The following is a 21,780-nucleotide window of genomic DNA, read 5'->3' as shown; positions in this document are numbered from 1 at the left end:
ACAGCTTGCTTTACACCAACCTCACAAGTGCAGAGGGAGAGTCAAAAAAAGGAACTGAAACTCTGACTCTGGGCTGTGTTGTTCTCTGGGTATATCATAATTCTGCACTTCCTTGACTTCTGCCAGTAATTTTGATCATATTGAGTTCTTCACAGAATTATTGTTTCCATTTTTGTCTTTTCTCCACAAGACAGTTTGATGTACAAGTGTGCCTCTCTGATATCAATGCCTAGCAACAATTCATTCACACACAATTCTTTTCAGGCTTTAACAGCTATTCTTCATTATTCATGTAAAGAATCTGATTTTTAAAGTACTATTTATTGGCAGTCCCATATCCCAGCTTTCTTATTCCAAGAAGATGACTTCTGGTGGCTCAGGTTAATTAAAGCCCTTTTTTTTCTTATTTATTTATCTCCAGGTTTCCTTTGAGGATCTTAAAATAATTAATACAAAAGAAAATAATCATATTTTGAAATATGGCAAATGCCCCTTCAGTGGAGATAATTAAATGCAAAGATTATATTAAATAAGCTTGCCCAGGTGTTTCATTGAATGAAATAAATTTGTTTAAACATTATCTTCCATAGGAAGGATTAGTCTGCTTCACCATCTTTGTGAATCTAAATTAATCTCATAGCTTATCAAATTTGCTGAGCGCGTGTCTGCATTTTTAAAGGGATTGTGTCATGTTAACAGAGGTTCTCACTGAAAACAGAAATGGTTCCAGCCACATACTTTAGCCATAGAAGCACAATCTGATAAGGACTGCAGTTACTGGAGATGCTAAGTACAGAGTTAGACAAAGAGAATTCACATTCATTCATGACTTAAGGGTTGTATTTGATACTTAGTTTCAGCTTAAAGCAGTTTTAGAACTAGGACATTCACAGGCTCATTTTTTTGTGTATTTAAACAGCAAAGAGTGTCAGCATTGTTCTGTTGCACTGGCTAGCTGTGTCATAGACAGGAATATGTGATAGCCTCTTGAGGGGCTCTGCTGTCCAGCCCGCAGAGGAAGACAGGGATGAAATGAAAGCTGCATTAGAGTTGAAGCTAAGATAGTCAGTGGCATACTGTAGGAAAAAAGATACTCATCTGGAGTTTGGGATTCTGCTCCATGTGAGGCATAGCAGGTACAAGGACTGGGCTCTCCCACAACCCTGTGGGAATACCCCACTTCTGGCCATCCCGGAGTGTGCTGTGTCTCCTGCCTACTTAAAATACTTTTATTCCATTACAGCCTGAACAAAAATATTCAAGCATAATAAGCTCAGATCTTCATATGTCATGGGATTTTACAAGTCAGCCAGGCATAATACAGCACAACCTGTTCTCAACAAGTAGTGACTTGTAGGAAAACAGCAAGCAGAGAAATCGGGACACAAAATTTTGGAGGGTGCTTGTGCTGTGGTGATGCACAATAATCTAATTAAATGTTAGTATGTCATTAGTGTACTAGTCGGTAAAGGGACTCAAGATAGTTGGTTAGCATTCAAGGACTGCTTCTTCCAAGCTCAGGATCGGAGCGTCCCAATGAGTAGGAAATCAAGTAAGGGATCTAGGAGACCGGCGTGGTTAAACAAGGAGCTGCTGGGCAAACTCAAGTGGAAAAGGAGAATCTATGGATTATGTAAGGAGGGGCTGGCCACTTGGGAGGAATATAGGACAGTTGTTAGAGGATGTAGGGAGGCAATTAGGACAGCTAAGGCCTCCTTGGAACTCAATCTTGCTAGTCGGGTTAAAGACAATAGAAAGGGCTTCTTCAAATACATAGCAAATAAAACTAACACAAGAGGCAGTATAGGCCCACTGCTGAATGAAGTGGGTGCCCTGGAGACAGAGGATATAAAGAAGGCAGAGGTGCTGAATGCCTTCTTTGCCTCTGTCTTTACTCCTGCAGACTCTCCCCGAGGGCCCCGGATTTCTATAGCCCCAGAAGGAGTCAGGACAAAGGAGGAGTTTGCTTTGGTAGATGAGGATTGGGTTAGGGATCAGCTATGCAATCTGGACATCTGTAAATCGATGGGTCCGGATGGAATGCACCCACGGGTGCTGAGGGAGCTGGTGGAGGTCATTGCTAGGCCACTTTCCATCATCTTTGGTAAGTCGTGGGAAACGGACGAGGTGCCTGAGGATTGGCGGATGGCAAAGGTCACACCAATCTATAAGAAGGGCAAGAAGGAGGACCCGGGTAATTATAGACCGGTCAGCCTTACCTCCATCCCTGGAAAGATGATGGAACAACTTATTCTTGACTCCATCACTAGGCATATCAAGGATGAGGGGGTCATTAAGAACAGCCAACATGGTTTTATGAGGGGGAAGTCATGTATGACGAACCTTATAGCCTTCTATGAGGAAGTGACTAGGTGGAGGGATGATGGTAGAGCGGTAGATGTAGTTTTTCTTGATTTCAGTAAGGCATTTGATACTGTCTCCCACAGCATCCTCATAGATAAGCTAAAGAAGTGTGGGCTTGACGATCAAGTAGTGAGGTGGATCGAGAACTGGTTGAAAGGAAGAAGGCAGAGAGTTGTGGTCAATGGCGCAGAATCTAGCTGGAGGTCTGTGACTAGTGGAGTTCCTCAGGGGTCGGTGCTGGGACCGGTGCTGTTTAATATTTTCATCAGTGACCTGGATGAGGGAACTGAGTGCACCCTCAGCAAGTTTGCTGATGACACAAAACTGGGAGGAGTGGCTGACACACCAGAGGACTGTGCTGCCATTCAGCGAGACCTGGACAGGCTGGAGAGTTGGGCGGGGAGAAACTTGATGAAATTTAACAAGGGCAAGTGTAGAGTCTTGCATCTGGGGAAGAACAACCCCATGTACCAGTACAGGTTGGGGGTTGACCTGCTGGAAAGTAGCGAAGGGGAAAGGGACCTGGGGGTCCTGGTGGATAGGAGGATGACCATGAGCCAGCAGTGTGCTCTTGCGGCCAAGAAGGCAAATGGCATCTTGGGGTGCATTAGAAAGGGTGTGGTTAGTAGGTCAAGAGAGGTTCTCCTCCCCCTCTACTCAGCCTTGGTGAGGCCGCATCTGGAATATTGCGTCCAGTTCTGGGCCCCTCTGTTCAAGAAGGACAGGGAATTGCTTGAAGGAGTCCAGCGCAGAGCCACAAAGATGATTAAGGGAGTGGAACATCTCCCTTATGAGGAGAGGCTGAGGGAGCTGGGTCTCTTTAGCTTGGAGAAGAGGAGACTGAGGGGTGACCTCATCAATGTTTACAAATATGTAAAGGGTAGGTGTCAGGATGATGGAGCTAGGCTTTTTTCAGTGATATCCAGTGATAGGACAAGGGGCAATGGGTGTAAACTGGAGCATAGGAAGTTCCACGTTAACATCAGGAAGAACTTCTTTACTGTAAGAGTGACAGAGCACTGGAACAGGTTGCCCAGGGGGGTTGTGGAGTCTCCTACACTGGAGATATTCAAGGCCCGCCTGGACAAGTTCCTGTGTGATGTACTGTAGGTTACCCTGCTCTTGTGGGGGGGTTGGACTAGATGATCTTTTGAGGTCCCTTCCAACCCTTGGGATTCTGTGATTCTGTGAACCTCTTGCCTAGCACTGTGCAGCCTGTGTGGTTCCAAGCCCTGAGTCAGTCATAGCTGCACTGTTAGAGTTGGACTCAGTGCTGTACTAAAGTACATCTAATAATACAGCATCCAGAGTTGAGGCTTTGTTTTTCAATGTGGTGTCACAATCAACGGTACTTTTCACCATAATTTGGTCTCCATTATACCACTTGCAAATGAGCCATCAGGTAATGATGCCGTTAGGTAGCATTAATCAGAGCTGTATCCCAACTCAAGTCCACATCAAATCTTTCAGATAATGGGGACTTATAACCAACATCAGTCTTCTTTGTTGACAGTTTGAATACTGATCTGTCTTTCCAGCGCAATTGGGCTAATGTGGCATTTGAGAAATATGTATGGAAGTCACTATAATTCTGCTAAAAAGAGAAAAATGATATATGGGTTTTTTTCCAAATGTGTAAATTAGGCAAGCAGAAATATTAGATATATACAGACTGTGTACAAATATTCATCCACAGCTGCCATACGCATTTCTTGTTGGTATCCAAAATTAAGGGCCTCTATGGATTTTATGTAGATTGTCCCCATTAGCGACCTAGCCCGAATTCCATAACATGAAATATTTTATCTGAAACAAATATATTAATCTGAAAGATGCCAGCCAGTATGCAACTTTCAAACCCATTATTCTAATAAGTAATTTTCTTCACATAACAGCAAACTCTCAATATACGGTGTTTAGTCAACAAGACTGATTTGCACTGAAGTTCTTGTTCACAGATTCATCTTGCTTACTAGATAGTAACGTGGAAAAGTATACATTGTATTTCAGAATTAACACTTTAATCATTACAATGAGTTATAAATCTCTTACACTGTCACCTTCCCTAAGCATTGGCAATTAGAGTGCAGAATAAATCTGTGCTTGGGGACTCTGGGTATCCCAAAGCAATACAAGAATATTGTTGAAAGACAAGCCAGCCTCACTAGAAAGAGTTTAGCTCTGTTTGAAGATCCGTTTTATGCAAGCCAAGGTCACCCAGTCACTACTCCCTCTTTTGAATCCTGGATGTAAATTAGCTGACAGGAAAAGAAATGATGTTTCTTTTCCCATTAAAAGATCACTGAGCAAAAAGATCAAGGCTTGTCTTACTCCCTGAGAAACAGCTCAGCCTTCAGCTGTAACCTCAATTACTTGTTGGATCCGATTCTATCTTTCAGGAAAGTTTGGTGCTGTCTAAGCTCAGAAACACTTCCAAAGTGTACAGGCCAGTGACCCTTTATCTGATTTCACAAACATAAAGTGTTACTTCAAAGTTGCAATTTTATAAAACAAGGCGCTAATCAAACTGCAGATCACCTTGGTTACTCCCTCCAACAAGGGGGGACACCAAGTGTTTACACAAACATTGCCCATCTTTATGTTGAAAGCTGAAGCCAGTCTCACTATACCTAAGGAATTCTCTGCTCATGCTGTAGGTTTTAGGATTGGCCTGTGGCCTGGGTTATATAGATGTACCATTTGAAAGATGCTGAGCAGATACTTATCAGCAGAAACCAAATATGAGTCATATACAGAAACTACTGTTAAGGACTAAAGTCCTGGTAAAGCAAAACTGTGAGACACTTAAGTATTACATCCAGCTTCCTTTAGAGACATCTGGAAACTTCCTTATTTTCTTCATCTCTGTAGTATCAGGCCACATCCCAGCAAATAAAAGTCATAATATTGCAAGGCACGAGGTACCTTGAATTTTTACTTGGCCTGAAGTTTAGAGGGCTATTTCACAACGCCATCAAAGTCAAACTGAAATAGTTCTGCTCCCATCCGCTGTTCTTTCTGCACTGTAGTCTGCTGAGTTGCTGAAGTGAGCTTGCTAGTAAATGAAAAGAATTTGATTTCCTCAGTACTCATGGCCTCTAAACCATGTCCCTCATAAATAAATTATTTTTTTTATTTTTTTTTTTTTTTGGTCACTGTTATATTCTGCCCTTAAAGAAATCTGGCATAATATCCAACAAAAAGAATAACTGGTTAGCACTTGGTGAAACTATTGACTACAACTCAGACACTATGCCACTGCACACAGTATAAATACTGGTAGGCTAATGTAGGCTAATGTTCTGTAAATTAGTTGAAGTGGGAAGTCTACATTCACAATTCATCCTGATGAACTGGAGGAAAAAACCCAAGAGAGTAAATCCTAACTCTGCTATAGGGTTTTTTTAGCAGTGAATTTTATATTATTCTAGTAATTAAATCTCTGGTTCACAAGACACAGCTTTATATCCATCAACAGTCCACAGCATCAAATATTATTAATCACTTCATATTTGTAGTTATTACTGTATGTAATCCTTACACAGACTTATCTGTAAGACAAAACAACACTGCTCAAGCTGCTCCAGAGCAAAACCAGTGTCTGTGGAAGCATCCAGAGAATCATCCTCGAGACATAAAGATATCACTTTGTCTGCCCGGAAATTGTTGCCAACTTAAGGGTGAATGTGGCTACTGTTCAGCAGGGCACAGCAACACAACCCAGCAATGTGGAACAGGAAACGAATAAAAAAAAGACCACATCTAATTGATATTTAGATATGGTAGGATGTAATTACTCATGCTGGAATTCGTTCAGAGCACCAGCACTCTGAATGCTCCCTTATTGCAAAAAAAAAAAAAAAAAAAAAACGTACAATCCATTCTTTACTGCCCACCAACAGAGAAGATTTTCCCTTGGCATCTGATGGTAAAAAAAAATAAATCAGTTTAATACCTATTTCTATGTTTTTCATGTCATTGCTGTGTTTGTTGAGTTATATTACCTCAAACCTATCTCTGAACAAAGTGGTAGCTCAAGTACATAGTGCTTAGAAGTATAGCAGCACTTTACAAGTTTAAAGATCATTATAAATATTGCCTGCTTGCATTAATTTTCAAAGCATTCCTGAGGGAAATGGCAGAGCCACTCTACAAATTGAGAGGCAACAGACAGTTGTTAGTCAACTCACATTTAGAGCTAATAAAGAAGCTGGAGTGTGCATGGTATTATTTGCTTGGTCCACATTTCAAATCACGACAGCATGTCTAATGCAAATATGTCTCCATGTGATCTGTGTAGTCTGCCCAGGAAATGAGGATGTGAAAAGAAGGAAGTCAGATAATAGCTTATTTCTAAATATCTGTCATTCATCTGAAAACCACTGGTAGACACCATCTTTCCTAACTGCATAAGTATGATCATATTGAGGGATCACACCTCTAATTTGAAAAGAACTGGAATATGGGTCCAAGAAACTTTAAAAGTGAGAGTTGTCTAATCTGAATGCTTAATAACAGAGCAAACAGGTTAACACTGAATTAAAATTCATGCTAGCCAACTAACAAAATAGTGAAAATTATCATTGGCGTCAATGAAAATATCTCAAATCTACCTCTTACTTGTGTGTGTAGGTAACAGATAGAGGAAATTAATATATCCAGGAAATTTTAACATTCCTAGAAAAAAACCCAACAGGATCTTTGTCATTGTTGTCTTTCTTTAAACTTTTCCCATTAAACAGGTGCTCTCCAGTGGACCAGTTCGGCTCTCTCTGCCATTTATGCACTGTGCTGCCACTGAAACTCAGCCCCTTTATAGGCACTAACTCTGATGGACGCTTTTGCCTCACTGTGAAGACTTTTCATGTTGTATTTAGTGGTAACTCATGTTTGTGCATTGACAGTATTGCCAATTTTGAAGGTTTTTCACACAGATTGTGGTCTAGGGTTTGTTTTTTTCTTTGCTGGGGGGGTTGTTTGGGTTTGGGGGTTTTTTTGGTTGTTGTTGGTATTGGTCGGTTGGTTGGTTTGCCTTTTTTTCCTCCCTCAAATCTCCAGATTCTCGAATACTATGAGTAGTTTTGATACTTAATTTTAAAAGTTGTGAAAAAGAGCTAAGAATGTGATCCTAGAAAACTCAAGTTATTGAATTTCTTATCTTCTGCCAACTTCTTTAAAATAACAGTTTTTTTCTACTAATTTTTTGTGTGCCTATCTTTTGACCTCCTAGGATAGGCAACACTGTCCATAATTTCACTTTTTATAAATGCAAAATGGCAACTTTGTACACACATGCACAACAAAGAACACATTTGTGAGAGTAGAGCCTGAGGTTACCTGACATTCTAGCACAGTCCCAGTCCAAAAATCCTGAAAATCAGACTTCCATGACACAAGAATTTCCATTTGCCAGTACTGGTAAAGATGGCAGTTATCAAAATCCGGTGTCCTGACCCCCACAGCTGGTAATTCGATATAAATAAAAAGAGAGATCTTTCTGCACCTAATTGCCAACCACTGGGAGATATAAAACTTTAGAGGTCCTTGGGTGAAATGTGCCCCATAGGTACAAAATGATCACACCTCGTTGTGTATGCATATAATCTATATATTATATAGATAATATCCTATCTACGGCTCTATAATGGATGTTGTACTGCATATATAGGACTTAGATGCTGAACAGAAGGGCACACACCTGTTGCAAACACCACTCTGGGTTGAAACATGATAGAAAAAAGCCAAGCAAAAACATTTCAAACAACTGAAAACAAAACTGTATAAATTTAACTGGGTGTACTTGACAAAGATAAGCATAATAAAAGCCCAGCTGCTCATCACTTTAGACTTTCAGCTCACGCTGCTTGATGATTTTGCTTCCAAATTGAGTGTTACTGGCTGGAGATTTGCAAGACTGGACACAAGCGCTATATCTCATTTTAGGAGAAAATAACAACAAAAGGTAAAAAAATGAAATTGGAAAACCAGCCTCAATAATGTGAACACATTATAAGACAGCTTGTTCTTCCCTGTGGTGATTAATATTAATGTTGAAATCTTTACTTTTTACTGATTTGAGTGATGAAAAAGTCCAGTTCTGCACTATTTAGCCTCTCCTATGATTTAAACAGGACAACCAGACAATGCAAGAGCAGACCTTCCCCTTCTTAGCATAGGGGTAGTTTTCAAACTTTCATTAAGGGCCTTTGCAATATATCTAAGGCAAAATGGAAAGCAAGATCATAAGTATGACTTAATTAATACTGGCAGATTATAATATGTCCATTCCCTCTTTACAGCTATGCCCAGTTGCAGCAGTTTCCATTTCTAAAAATGGTTTCCAATCCATAATTTCATTTTGTCACAGTGACAACTAGTAACGTAACTGCCACCGATAACACTTACCAGAAAAGTCTTTCAAAAGGTTCATATCTGCATTTACATTGAATTACCAGTTGTGGGGGTCAGGACATTGGACTTTGGTCACTGCCCCCTTTGTCAGTACTAGATTTAAACCACCTTAAATGACTAGGTGCTCGGTTTTGGAAACATGTGGTTCTGTTTTAACACCCTATATTGGTTGACAATAGAGGTTGGCAAAAAATATTTCACTAGAGGATGTTAAATGTTGCTCTGCAAAGTTATTACAAGTGCCTGTTAATGTGGATTGCAGAGTCAATGTAGATTGCAAGACCCTGGGTTTAGACAAATCATTGTTAGAAGGTGCTTGACAACTTCTCCTGGGCAGGTATTTTCCTGCTTCATACTGTATTAGCTTATGGGCTGAAATAAACTGCATGTCTTATGAAGTAAAGGATGAAACTTTTGTTTTCTGCTGTCTACTAGAATTTATAGTTGGTTGCTCCCTTTGATAAGCTTGGTATCCTATTGCCCTGCCACCTTAAAATAAGCCTACCCTCTAAGTGCAAATCAATACATATTTGCAAGAAAGAAGGTGACAAAAGAGTCATGTTCATTTCTATAAATCATACATCCCCCATTTCACTTCCCTTTTAATGTCAGGCAGAGGAGCAGATGGGCTGCAGATCACAAATGCAGGACCATTGCTTCCCTCCTCAGCCAGCTCAGGGGTAGCATTCAAGCATTCCAGGCACGATTCATGCTGACCTTTACACTCAGTAATCAATATGAAACACCAGTAATGTTTGACTCGCCATTGAAAGTGTTATTTTTGTTACACTGCTGAAAGACAACGAGGCTGATGGGAATCTGCACCATGCCAATGGCTGTAAGGACACCTGGTCCCCACAGCCCTCCATAGCACCCTGAGCCATCCAGCACCACCACCCTGAACAAACTAAAATTCCCAGCGGGTAACATTAGCCTCCTAAGAAACGTGTGTTCCGGTGAAAGAAGGCAAGAGATAAAGACATAGCCAAGACTTTGTTTAAACCTGCACTGAATTTTCTTAGTGAAAGCTTAGGTAAGCTAAACGACCCTAAGAAGGAAACGTTTTTGATCATAAAATACCCCATTAGTGGTTTTCTGCCAGCTTAGTCTACAAAAGGAGGACACCAGCTCCCCTTGAGCTGCACAGTCAAAGCCAACCACTTTTTGCCTACCCAAAAATTATCCCACTGGAGTCAACCCCATTCAAACCCAGTGTTATTGCCTAGGTACTGGCCAGTAACAGGCCCATGCTACTGCTCCTGGGTATACTTAGGGGTATTATTTTTGTGAATTACTCACACCACCGCAAGTGCAATGAGGCTAACCACAGAAGTAAAATACATGGCATACAGTCAAACCCAAGCAAGACTGATTTTAAAGTAGTATCAAACATGGGAAGCTGCAAAAAATACAATTGTAAAAGCTTGGGTTGTATTTCTGTTTCATAATAAGAATAAAAATAATCTAATAGTGGTCCAGGAAAAAAGTTTTATTTCCTATTTTCAGTGCTAAGAACACCTAGGTGGAATAACACCATATTCATAGCAAATTTTCCTCTACCGCTGTTGTCTGTAAGCTAAAATTGAAGTCAATACACAATACAGTCTAGTGCAGTGAATGGAGTTATTATGAGACTGTAAGAATTTGTGTCTCCTTTGCAATCCTCTCATTCAGTATTGGCCATTATAGACTTGTAATAGAAGGAGATGACCCAGCAATCTGCAAAGCCCATATAGTACATCACATTGTCTCACTGGGACTTGAGACTTCACATCTAAGCTGTTCACAGTTAATGTATACAGAGCTAAAATGGAGTGTAAATACCTTAATGTCTTCCTTGCATATGTCATTCCTGAGCATCAGCTCTCCATCTGTAGAATATTGTCCAAGCTGCTACAGTTACATCTATTCAAATCTGTCTCAATTTGTATCTGACAGTGGCTTTTTGACACGTCCCATCAAATAGCCAATAATGATGTATTTTTTGGCATTCCTCAAACTGCTTCCTGTGTCTCTCAATTACTTGCCCCCAGCAGAATGGCTGCAGTTATTAGCTGGTGTTTCACTGTGTCATTTGTGTTATTCTAGTTCCATGTGAAGTATGACTTCCTGCATTTATTTGGTAATGGTGACTAGCGGCCTTTCTCTCGACAGAGGTTTTTTTAACTCTCCAAAAGGTACTGGCCAGAAGCATAGTTATTCTTCATTGTCAGCATATTCCTCAGTTTCTTTAGGTTCTGTTCACATCTAGCAATATAGGTACAAGAATTACTTAGTAATAACTAAACTTCTAAGGTATAATTAAGAGGTATTTTCAAAGTACCAAATCCAAACAGCATATAGTACACTATCTGACATGGACAAAAAGCACAACCTAGAAAAATGCCTTGGGATTATAACTTTTTTTGTGTGTGTGATCATCTTAGATTGTAGTCTTCAAATCCAAAATACAAATCCATATTAACATATGCGCAGTAATGATGTAAACAGCCTTGGCAGAGGTTGGTTTTTGGTTTGCTTTTTAATTTGTTTTTTTGCAGAACCTATTTAATTTAATCTGCTTGGACTCAGCCAAAAGTAAAGCCTGCTGAAATTCACTCCTCTGTTATTTCCATTTGTCAGGAGACAATCACAATTATTTTGTGTATTTGTTTATTCAACCTCCATTAAATACTGGTCATTGATATATTCTTTTGTGCATTTCCGAGCATCACAGATTGCCAACCTGGATTTTGCTGATGAACTGTTGGTGGGGAATTGAAAACCCTAAAAGCAAAACAAACAGGAAAAACAAAATAAAAAAACCACACAAACAAACAATTAAAAACCAAACACAAAAACACCAACCCCAAAACAAACAAACCAAATCAAAACACCCCACACCAAAACCCTTAAGTAAGTACAGAAGGCATAGGGGCAACAGAAGTGCATCTATCCTACAAAATCCCATGTTCTGGCCTACTTCATTATTCCCTTTACTGTTTTGTGTATACTGTACTCCCAAACTGTGCAATTAGTGGATGTTCTGGCACTGCTTGCTCTCAGTAGGTAATGTATGTGGACTTCAGTATGGTTTGGGTGAGAAGGGACCCCAAGATCATCTACGTCCTCCTCCCCTGCCATGGGCAGGGACATTTTCTACTAGACCAGGTTGTTCTAAGCCCCAGCCAACCTGGCTTTCAACACTGTCAGGACTGGGGCAGCCACAACTTCTTTGGGCAACCTATGCCAGTGTCTCACTACCGCATAGTGCAGAATTTCCTCCCAATATCTAATCAAAAACTACCCTCTTTCCCAGTATTTCCTGGTCTGTACAAACAACAAAATGTGCCTAGACCTCTTGGTGTTCAGTCTCAAATCCTCCTGACCATCCAGCCTTCCCCTCCGTGCTCTGCTAGTGAAGGTGGCACTTTTAATTATTCAAATCACAGATTGTCTCTAAGTTGGAGAGATATCAATTTGATGGATGGACCACTCGGTGGATAAAGAACTGGCTGGACGGCCGCACACAAAGAGTTGTGGTCAATGGCTCGATGTCCGGCTGGAGATGGGTAACGAGTGGTGTCCCTCAGGGATAGGTGTTGGGACCAGTCGTGTTTAACATCTTCGTTGCTGACATGGACAGTGGGATTGAGTGCGCCCTCAGCAAGTTTGCCGATGACACCAAGCTGTGTGGTCCGGTTGATATGCTGGAGGGAAGGGATGCCATCCAGAGGGACCTTGACACGCTTGTGAGGTGAGCTGATGCCAACCTTATGAAGTTCAACCACGACACGTGCAAGGTCCTACACCTGGGTCGGAGCAATCCCAGGCACAGCTACAGATTGGGCAAAGAAGAGATTCAGAGCAGTCTTGCAGAGAAGGACTTGGGGGTGCTGGTTGATGAGAAAATGAACATGAGCTGGCTTCAGTGTGCGCTCGCAGCCCAGAAAGCCAACCGTATCCTGGGCTGCATCAAAAGGAGCATGACCAACAGGTCAAAGGAGATGATCCTGCCCCTCTACTCTGCTCTTGTGAGACCTCCCCTGGAGTATTGTGTGCAGTTCTGGTGTCCTCAACATAAAAAGGACATGGAACTGTTGGAACAAGTCCAGAGGAGGGCCACGAGGATGATCAGGGGACTGGAGCACCTCCCGTATGAAGACAGGCTGAGGAAGTTGGGGCTGTTCAGCCTGGAGAAGAGAAGGCTGCGTGGAGACCTCATAGCAGCCTTCCAGTATCTGAAGGGGGCCTATAGGGATGCTGGGGAGGGACTCTTCATCAGGGACTGTAGTGACAGGACAAGGGGTAACGGGTTAAAACTTAAACAGATGAAGTTTAAATTGGATATAAGGAAGAAATTCTTTCCTGTTAGGGTGGTGAGACACAGGAATCGGTTGCCCAGGGAGGCTGTGAGTGCTCCATCCCTGGCAGTGTTCAAGGCCAGGTTGGATGAAGCCTTGTGTGGGATGGTTTAGTGTGAGGTGTCCCTGTCCATGGCAGGGGGGTTGGAACTAGATGATCTTGAGGTCTTTTCCAACCCTAACTATTCTATGATTCTATGATTTGTCAGACGAGATTAATTTTGGATGTGGTGAACTAAGTCTACAGCTAAATAGGAAGGACTGGTGTGAAACTAGCATGGAAATCACACTAAACATGCAGTTCTGCAGTGCCAGGGGCTATTACCAGGAAACTGGCAAATTCTGTGTTGGCAAAGTGTTCACATGATCTGCCCTGCTCTTGGTTGTAGCAGCCAGCACTCTCCTGGGCCATCTCTAAGTACACTTACAGAGTTTGAATGCCTTGAGGGCCGTTCCCAGCAGGGAGTTTGTGCCCAGCCATGTTGTTTAGTAAGGTGAGAGAGTTTACATGGGCAGGGTACCTCATGCCTATTGGTCTCTTTACCAACAAATAGACCTGGATACTTTTAATATCCTAATCTAGATGTAGATTTACAGCCCTAGCATCTCCTAATGCACCACAGGGATATCTGCCCTACGACCTACACCAAGCAGATTCACTGTTATTCAGTATGTCACCATGTTAGGATTTGGAAACAGAGGAAATTCCCAATTGTGATCCATCTCTGAACAAAAGAGCCTTTTATTCCAATGGAATAGCAACCAGAAGTTTAATTATATGTCAAATGATATTGTATTTCCATCTTAAATACACAGGCACAATATTTTGGTAGATGTGTGAAGTACTAACTCCACATTATGTCAAGGAAGAACTGCCCAGCAATCAGATGGCAAAGTGTCTTACACAATATTAAAGTTGAAAGGTTAATGATGAGAGGAAGTGTGAGAGCAGAGTGCTACAAATAGATGAATAACGAACTGTTTAGAATAATTTGTTTGAAGTGTTGCATCCATACAGATATTTGCTTTAATATCATTGCAGGCAATATTCTTCTGTCATGCTCTTTTGGCTGGAAATATTCTACTTGTGTCTGGTCTATTTCTGACTAGATAGTAGGGAAAACATTCAAAATACAGGGTTTTTATTACGATGACATCTTTGAGAGGACTTCCATGGTTTGAAATGATTTGGGAAAAAGAAGACATCAACAAGAAAGCTTGTGGATGAATGAAGAACCTGTGATTTACCGCCTATTAACTTGACAGTAGAAGCAGGAGGAAAGCACCCTTGGACTGTCTGTCACAGCTTTTTAATTTCCAGTCTGTCCTCGCAGTAACACATACTCCGCTTCTGCTTTGCTCCTAAAATCAGGTTTCCAGTCTGCAGCCTAACATGTAAGCAACACAGATACAGCTGTAACCTTTACAAAAGGACACAAATTACTACTCACAACATTAGTCAATAGTCTTATGCATTTTGGTTTTTTATCGGGGTTTTCTTTTTTTTGGAAAGTCATCAGTGTAAATGATAATCATTAAAAAATTAAACAAATCTGTCTCTCCAGCAGGTTCAATAGCACTAAGAAGTACAGAAATGAGAAAATAAACCTAAACATTGTGACAACTTTTTATAACAAAGATAGCTGAAAAAAACAAGCAATCTCAATACATTCTGGAGGCAGCAAATGTCCCTCCGAATTGTGTGCCCCTGGGGGCTCCCATGTATAACCAATTCACATAGAAAGCAATGTAAAGCAATGTAGAGCTCTAACTATACTTTCTGTGGCTCAGCAACTCGGAGAACATCAGCCTCAGTCTCACAGGTAACAAAGTCAGGCTAATACTTCCACTTAGGAGCCTATGACTTAATGCAGATAGTGAAAAAAATTGATACATTTTAAAATCTTTTCTTGTTACAACAGAATCTCAAGAGAAAATGTTCTAGACCTCAACTTGAGTTCAGTCCTGCTCAGTGTTAAGAAAGAAAACATAGTATCACCTCTGACACAGTGTAGAACAACCATCATCAACAACAAACCTATCAACAGCACTTACCTCACTCTTTCCAGGATAAAGCTATACAACTCCTCTGAAGCAAGCACAGCAAAACCTGCCTTTGCTTTTAACGCATGACGAGTATGTCCTATAGAACAAAATTCGCCCTCCTGATCTGTAAGTGAGTGGCTTGGCCTCACTTATACCCAGAGTGAGTCCCAGGGCTTTGAGCATTTCCATGTATGCATACCAAAGGAATAGTTGTTGGCAAGTACTTCTGAACAGGCACCTCTGACTGAAGCCCACAGAAGCTAATTACAAGTCATATTAAACAAAGAGGATCAGATGGAAAGGTTAAATCATTTTAAAGCTACAATGGTAAGTTCTCCTATTTCCTGAAGGAGTTCCTATCTATAATGCTGCAAGGGATGGAAAAATCTGGTTTTCTCTTGGCAAATTATTCCAGCTGTTGATTAACATCATGAGTAAAAATTTGCACCTTACGTTTACCTTGATTTTTTTTTTTTTAGGTCTTGAATACCTTCTTGTGAGAAAACTCTTCTGGAGTCCTTTTTGCAGGTAGAACAAAGACAAATCTGATTTTACACTGACATGGGCCTTGAAACCGGTCTTAGGCAAAGCCACTCTTTAGTTACACAGGTGGTATACATGTAGCCTTTAAAGACAAGGTATCTGCCTGCAACAATTGTTCCTGTTTCTAAAAGATATACTGTTAATTAAACAAAAGGTTCAGGGCTGGGCATGAAGGAATGCAAGAATTAAAAACTCACTGGCACAGCTCTGTTGCAAACAGCCTTCAACACTTCAACACAATATTTTGATAGGAAAATGTACCATTTTTGTGCATGGTACTGATGGTAACAGGGTATGCTAATAGGAAGGAGGTTGAGAACTGCCCCTTGTGAGTGGAGCACTTCTCTGCCATCTAGTAGGCCAGAAGGAATTAAGACATTAACCCTGAACATCGACAGTGTGTGTGAAATGGGTACAGCTTCTCGCCTGTGCAGGAGAGGGCTCGTGTATCCCAGTGCACAATAGGACGCAACCAGCAAGCCAGTGCAGACTGCAACACACCCCTTGTCCTTATTAATGCTCTTTGGGCATGATATAGTGGAAGAGCCATGCAAACATGAAAGTGAGATTAGGAACTGAATTTCCCAGTGTTACTTGCAGAAGAACAGGATTTATGTTGCCTGCCGCTATCATTTCAATTTACTGCCCCTGTGGCTTTGATAAGGCTTTGACATGGTTACATGTGGTGATCTCACCAGATGAAGGAAATGCACTGGGGGAAATGAGGCTGCTGCAGGGTAGGAGCAAAACTGGGGAGAAACACCTTGAGCCCTTTCCAATAGCTCTCTGGCAGAGCAGGAGGGTGCTCTGCAAAGGGCTTATTAGCCCACAGGTCTGCACCTTAACCTAACCCCCGTAAGCAGCTGTCTTAGCCTGAGAGAACTCAGCTGTCTTAAAAGATATGCAAGAAAATGATACACATGTAAACTGGTGAAATGGGGATTTTGTATGTCTGGTTGAATTTAAAATAAATAGGTTAATAATCTTTCTGTTTGTGCTGTGTGGTTTGACTGTTTATGGCTACCAGCACATCCAGCAGCTCCTGACGCTGCAGAAGCAGTCTTTGTAAGCCTACAGCAGTGTCCAAGTGACAGTGGGTGACAGCAAGTGAGCATTTTAGAAGCCTGCTTATGCTTCCTTTGGGACTGCTTCAGCCGCTAGCGCAGTACAGATTTGGAAAAGCACAGCTATGCCTTAAGGCCACCTTAGCCCACGTTTCCTTGAATCTCACCCCCACATTTCAAAGAATCTGCTTAGTGCTTCCTTTTTAATATGAGACCTGATTAACCTGCTTCTGGTGGATATTCACCTTCATTACAATGATACAAAACAGGTCCAGCAGCTGTGGCTTGCACAGTGAGAAAGAAGCAGGCAAGATCTTTTATGTTTAAGGGAAACTGTAGGTTTGTTCTTCTGAAGAAGCTGGTATTTCTGAACTTAAAAATCAGACATGACGACATGAAAAATTTGCTTGTCCCACGTTACTTGATAGCTTTTCCATCACTCTATGAATACAGGAAACACTTTCAGCCCATTTACACCTTTGCGGCTCTGTAATGAAAGTATACATGAATTAAAGAAAAAAACAACTGGAAGAGTTCAGCCTAGAAGCTAGTCATTACTCTTCTTCTCAGTGGCTGTATCTCAGTGAACTTTATAAGTAATTCATGATATTCCTTTTTTTTGTCTTACTCCACAGCATAGTGGGACTATCCATTGAGACTGTGATTCCTTGTTGGGCTTCACAAAGAGTCAATGGTTGTCCAAGAAGTGACAAAGGAGGCTTGTGAATCTGCATTGAACTGAGGGGCTATTACATTTTTAGCTAAATTTGAGAGGAAGAAAACGTCATCTAGAAACAAAAGGAGCATACTCAATCCATATGTCAAAGCCTAATAAATCCTGTCTTTGATTTTGTGATTGTGAATAGATCAATTAAATGGATGCTACATTCCTGAATGAACCCTTGTAGTTTTTATCTGTCTGTGGCACGAACACGTTTTCCTGAGTGGGAAGAAGGGGTTCACGAGACAAAGGGCTCTTGAACCCACTTCCATTTCCTCTTCCCAAAAAGCCCGAGTCTGAAATGGTCTTCAGATGAAACCAGAAATTAGACTCCTTGCTAAAGTGAAGTAATGAATGAAGCCTCTCCACAACAGTCGCACATCTGGCTAAATGATAAAAAATACAGACAAAAACGTTTCATAAGAGTGCTTCTGAGAGGCAAGAGCACTTCAGAAGTTGAGGACCATTTGCTTCCTCCCTCTCACAAGCTATAATTATCTTACAGAATATGTAAAAGTGGCCAGGTACATAATTTTCCTTCCCACTCTCAGGAAGCCAGGAAGCCAGGTGAAGCCAAAAGCTGACAAAGTGCCTACAGCTCCAATTCACCTATACAGAGCAACACCATAAACTGAGCAGTCACAAAGGCCGGGGGTGATGAGCACATTAGGACTCCACAGGATCAAGATGGGAATGGAGGCTACAAGCACTGCAGCACCGGCCAGCAGTGACACAAGTTTGATGGCAACTGAGCTGGGAAAAAGAAAGGAAAAGCAGAGGACATCTCGGTGTGGCTCTGCTGAGGTGCCCAGTGCCATGAGCCAGCGAGCTGGGTCCTCTGCCCCTGGCACCATCGCAGTTTCTATCTCTTCCACACAACTGGTAACCTGCCTCAAAGGCAAAGATTTCAGTTCCTGCCAGTTGTTGAACCTCTGCCTTCCACCTTCTTCCCCCAGACTGGCAAAACACGAGCCATCTCCTCCTCATCCAAGAACTGAAATTGGTACATCTCTATGATGTGGATACTTGCACACTGCAGTGACAAACACAGATGCAGTTAACTTTAACTTTGCTCATGACTGCTCACTTACATGATGTTGTTAATGACACCTGGGCTCTGTAGCTCCAAAAAAAGTCACCAAGAGAACAAAATTCAGCAGTTCCCATAAGTGGCAAGTTAATGAGGACATTGGAGAAGAAAGATTAGCCATACATTGCATTCATATAAGGCCCTTCCCAAGTGCCCCAGCACCAGAAAAGGGGGGTTCATCTTCATTCCTCCCTTTCTCAGGTGTGTGAGACTGGAATATAGAGAGAGCAAATGACTTTGCTGAGGTTAGTCTTGAGTTACTGGTGGAGCAGGACACAGAACCCCGGTGCTAGGCTTATTCATACCATCCCCTGCCACCAACACACAGTGACTCAGCAGTGAAGCCAGTTTCAGAAACTAGATCCAAATCCAGCTCATTAAAGTTGCACAAGCTCTAATGAAAGTTGTCTACATATCTCATGAATAAGTTTGTTTGTTCATGTGCCCTTCCTTACTATGTCCTGCAGCTGCAGGGCACAGTGCAGAGCGATTGTCAGGTTTCACACATTCAAATGGGACTCATTTGACTCCTGCATCATGCAGAAGCTCATTTACAAAGGAGCTCTGCAAGGCTTCTCCAAATCAAAATCATGTGAATCACATCTGTGGGTGAAGCAGTCTTAATGAAACAGGGATATTGGCTTTTAGCTTGGTTCTAGAGAAACAAAGTTCAAAAATATGCTCAGTCTATCTGTCTGACCTCAACCTGCCTAATGCCTTTGAGCACATTAAACACCACCAACCAGACATAGAAATTAAGTCAGTTGAGATATCAGGCCCTTGCAAGTGTTGCAAAAAAACCCCAAAACCATTGCAGGAAGGATGCACCTTTTATGGGACACTGAGGAATCCACATAGATCTGGTCCTACTGCTAAATATCTAATCAAAAGGATTTGGTGATTTATTGCTGATTTATCTGACAGAGTAATTACAGCTTAATAAAATAGCAACTAAGAGGAAGCTTCTGACTGTGCTATAAAAGTTTAAAGGGAAGGAAAATTATGGGTACCTAGTTTCATAAACCAGCACCCTTCTAAGAAATAAGTTCCAAATTATTCACTGCCATAGATAATCCTGTAAGAGCCTATGCTTCTGAAATTATGGGTCCAAACATTTCTGCCATGAGAGTTAGAACAGATGAAGAGGATAGGGGCACAGACTGCTGATTAAGGAAAAAGAAAAGTGGTTTGTTCAGGAGATGTCTTGTCAAAACCACATCCTTTAATCTGAAGAACGAACACTAAGACCAGCACTGCAATGATCTGTTTTAGCCATTAGAGTTTATAGTATTCTGGGCTACAGCAGTGGAGAAGATGAAAGAAGTACAGTCATTAGGGTGCAGACCAGCAGCAAGGTAAATGCCTTCCTGTGAAAGGATAAACACCGTTGTCTAGACAGTTTCCCATCAGGAGGAACTCGGGAGCTGGACACAGCCCTCCGCAGTTGTTAACACTCCAGCGGGAAGCAAGGTCCCCTGGGGGGAGTCCAGGGATGGGCTGATCTCTCTGCTAGGCCTTTTGCAGAGAAAAGATACGTTGGGCAGAGCCCGTCATCCAAGCAGCAGGCTGTGAGCAGGATCCACCATGTGACTCCAGCAGAAACCACGGCAGCCAGTGAAGCTGCAGACAAAACAGTCTCCAGAGAGCGCTGACAAGTGTGGATCATTAGCCTGTGTGATGAACTCGTGGCCAAGACTTTGGGGTTTGAAGATGTCTGTGGCCTGAGAGACAGAAGATGAAGCTGAGAAAGAGGAAATCCTCAGTTCTGTCAATGTTGTCGCTCTCATGACATACAAACTTATTTAACGGGAAAATCCTCACCTTCGATTTTTGCCATCTGTCAACTGTACAAAAGTGCCTTAAAGTTCACACAAAACATTGTTGAAATGGGTGGATTTAACATGCTCCCCCCAGTTTAACAGTTCAGAGGAGACTTTCTGCAAACAGCACCTGTACAGTCAGGAACCAAAGACTATAGACAGTCTTCTGCAATGTTAATTCACAGTTTAATCATGGCGTTGAAGGCGTAACAGCAGGAAAAGTGACTTTTCCAGCAAGAGACCTGGGAAAAAAACCCATTGACATCTGTATACACAAAGAACTCTAGGACCTGGTTCAGTAAAGCTGGCTGCAGTTGGTGCACTGCGTAAAACTAGCCCAATGAGGGGTGGAACCTACGTTGCTCTGCAAACTCTTAGCATAAGAAATGTCTTTGTTTCTTTCCCCTCATGTAATTAAATTACATTTACAATTTGTCAGAATTTGCTCAAGGGCTTGAATTTATGACGGGACACTAACTCATGCAAGTGTATGTTGTTTAACAGTACAAAACAGAGTGGGAATTGTATCTGCAGTATGAGCCCCCACAACTTTGCAATTTGTGAAAATGCAGATACATGACAAAGAACATGCTCTCTACAGTATTTTCTTCATCATATCTAACAGCGCAGAAAGCTAATTCACTTGAGACTTTACAAAATAACCGCATTTATGATGGTTGCCTTTTTTTTTTTCAATCTATTCAGTTTTCTGAACACGAATTTGGTAGAAATCTTACTAGTGAGTCGGATTAAATATTAACAGTGTATTACACAGACGTATTTTTCCACCTAAATGTACAATGACCCAAAGGTACGAGGATGTGAGCATGCATATAAGAGCAAGTAAACACAGGCACAAAGCCACTGCCTTGAATGCAGGGATGGAATTAAGATTAAATAAACAAACAATTTCTGCCTATGGACACAAAATCCCCAACCTGAGGGGTCCTGCCAAGCGGGGTTTGTCACACTGAGTGACAGCAGTCTCCTGAGGAAAGGCTGAAGTGACTTTGCTGCGGGATGCACACAGGGTGTAAGTGAGCACACTCGCCTAGCACCCCACTTCTGTGAAGCGACGTTCAGAGCACCTGCTGGGAAAGGCAGAAGCATTCAAAAAGCCATGGGCATTCAGAGAGAAGGCACAAAGCAGTGCAAGAGGCATCTCAACACACACCTCATGGTGCTGACTGCACCTGAAATTGAATGGACACTCTGAAACACTGGTATTGCCGTCCTGCCTTCAGTCACTACATTTCCAGTGGTGAACTTGACCAAGTTCACCAGATGAGCAGGTCCTTCAAACAACTGCAAAGCTAAGGGCTGTTTTCCAGTTATCCAACAGGACTGTCACCCCCCGTATGTGACCACAGGAAATCAG

The 21,780-nt window shown here is 41.8% G+C and overlaps 1 long non-coding RNA gene across 1 annotated transcript; it reads right to left on the bottom strand.

Moving 5' to 3' along the window:
* Positions 1 to 11,364: 11,364 nt before the first annotated feature.
* On the bottom strand, positions 11,365 to 15,258 carry LOC136009145 (uncharacterized). The gene is made up of 3 exons (XR_010610358.1): positions 15,174 to 15,258; positions 14,367 to 14,506; positions 11,365 to 11,541 (listed from the first exon to the last, which is right to left on the bottom strand). It is a non-coding gene; the product is annotated as an uncharacterized LOC136009145 (long non-coding RNA).
* Positions 15,259 to 21,780: the final 6,522 nt, after the last annotated feature.

The sequence above is a fragment of the Lathamus discolor genome, chromosome 2 (genome assembly GCF_037157495.1).
Source record: "Lathamus discolor isolate bLatDis1 chromosome 2, bLatDis1.hap1, whole genome shotgun sequence".
Classification (NCBI taxonomy): domain Eukaryota; kingdom Metazoa; phylum Chordata; class Aves; order Psittaciformes; family Psittacidae; genus Lathamus; species Lathamus discolor.
This window is presented reverse-complemented; position numbering and strand designations above follow the sequence as displayed.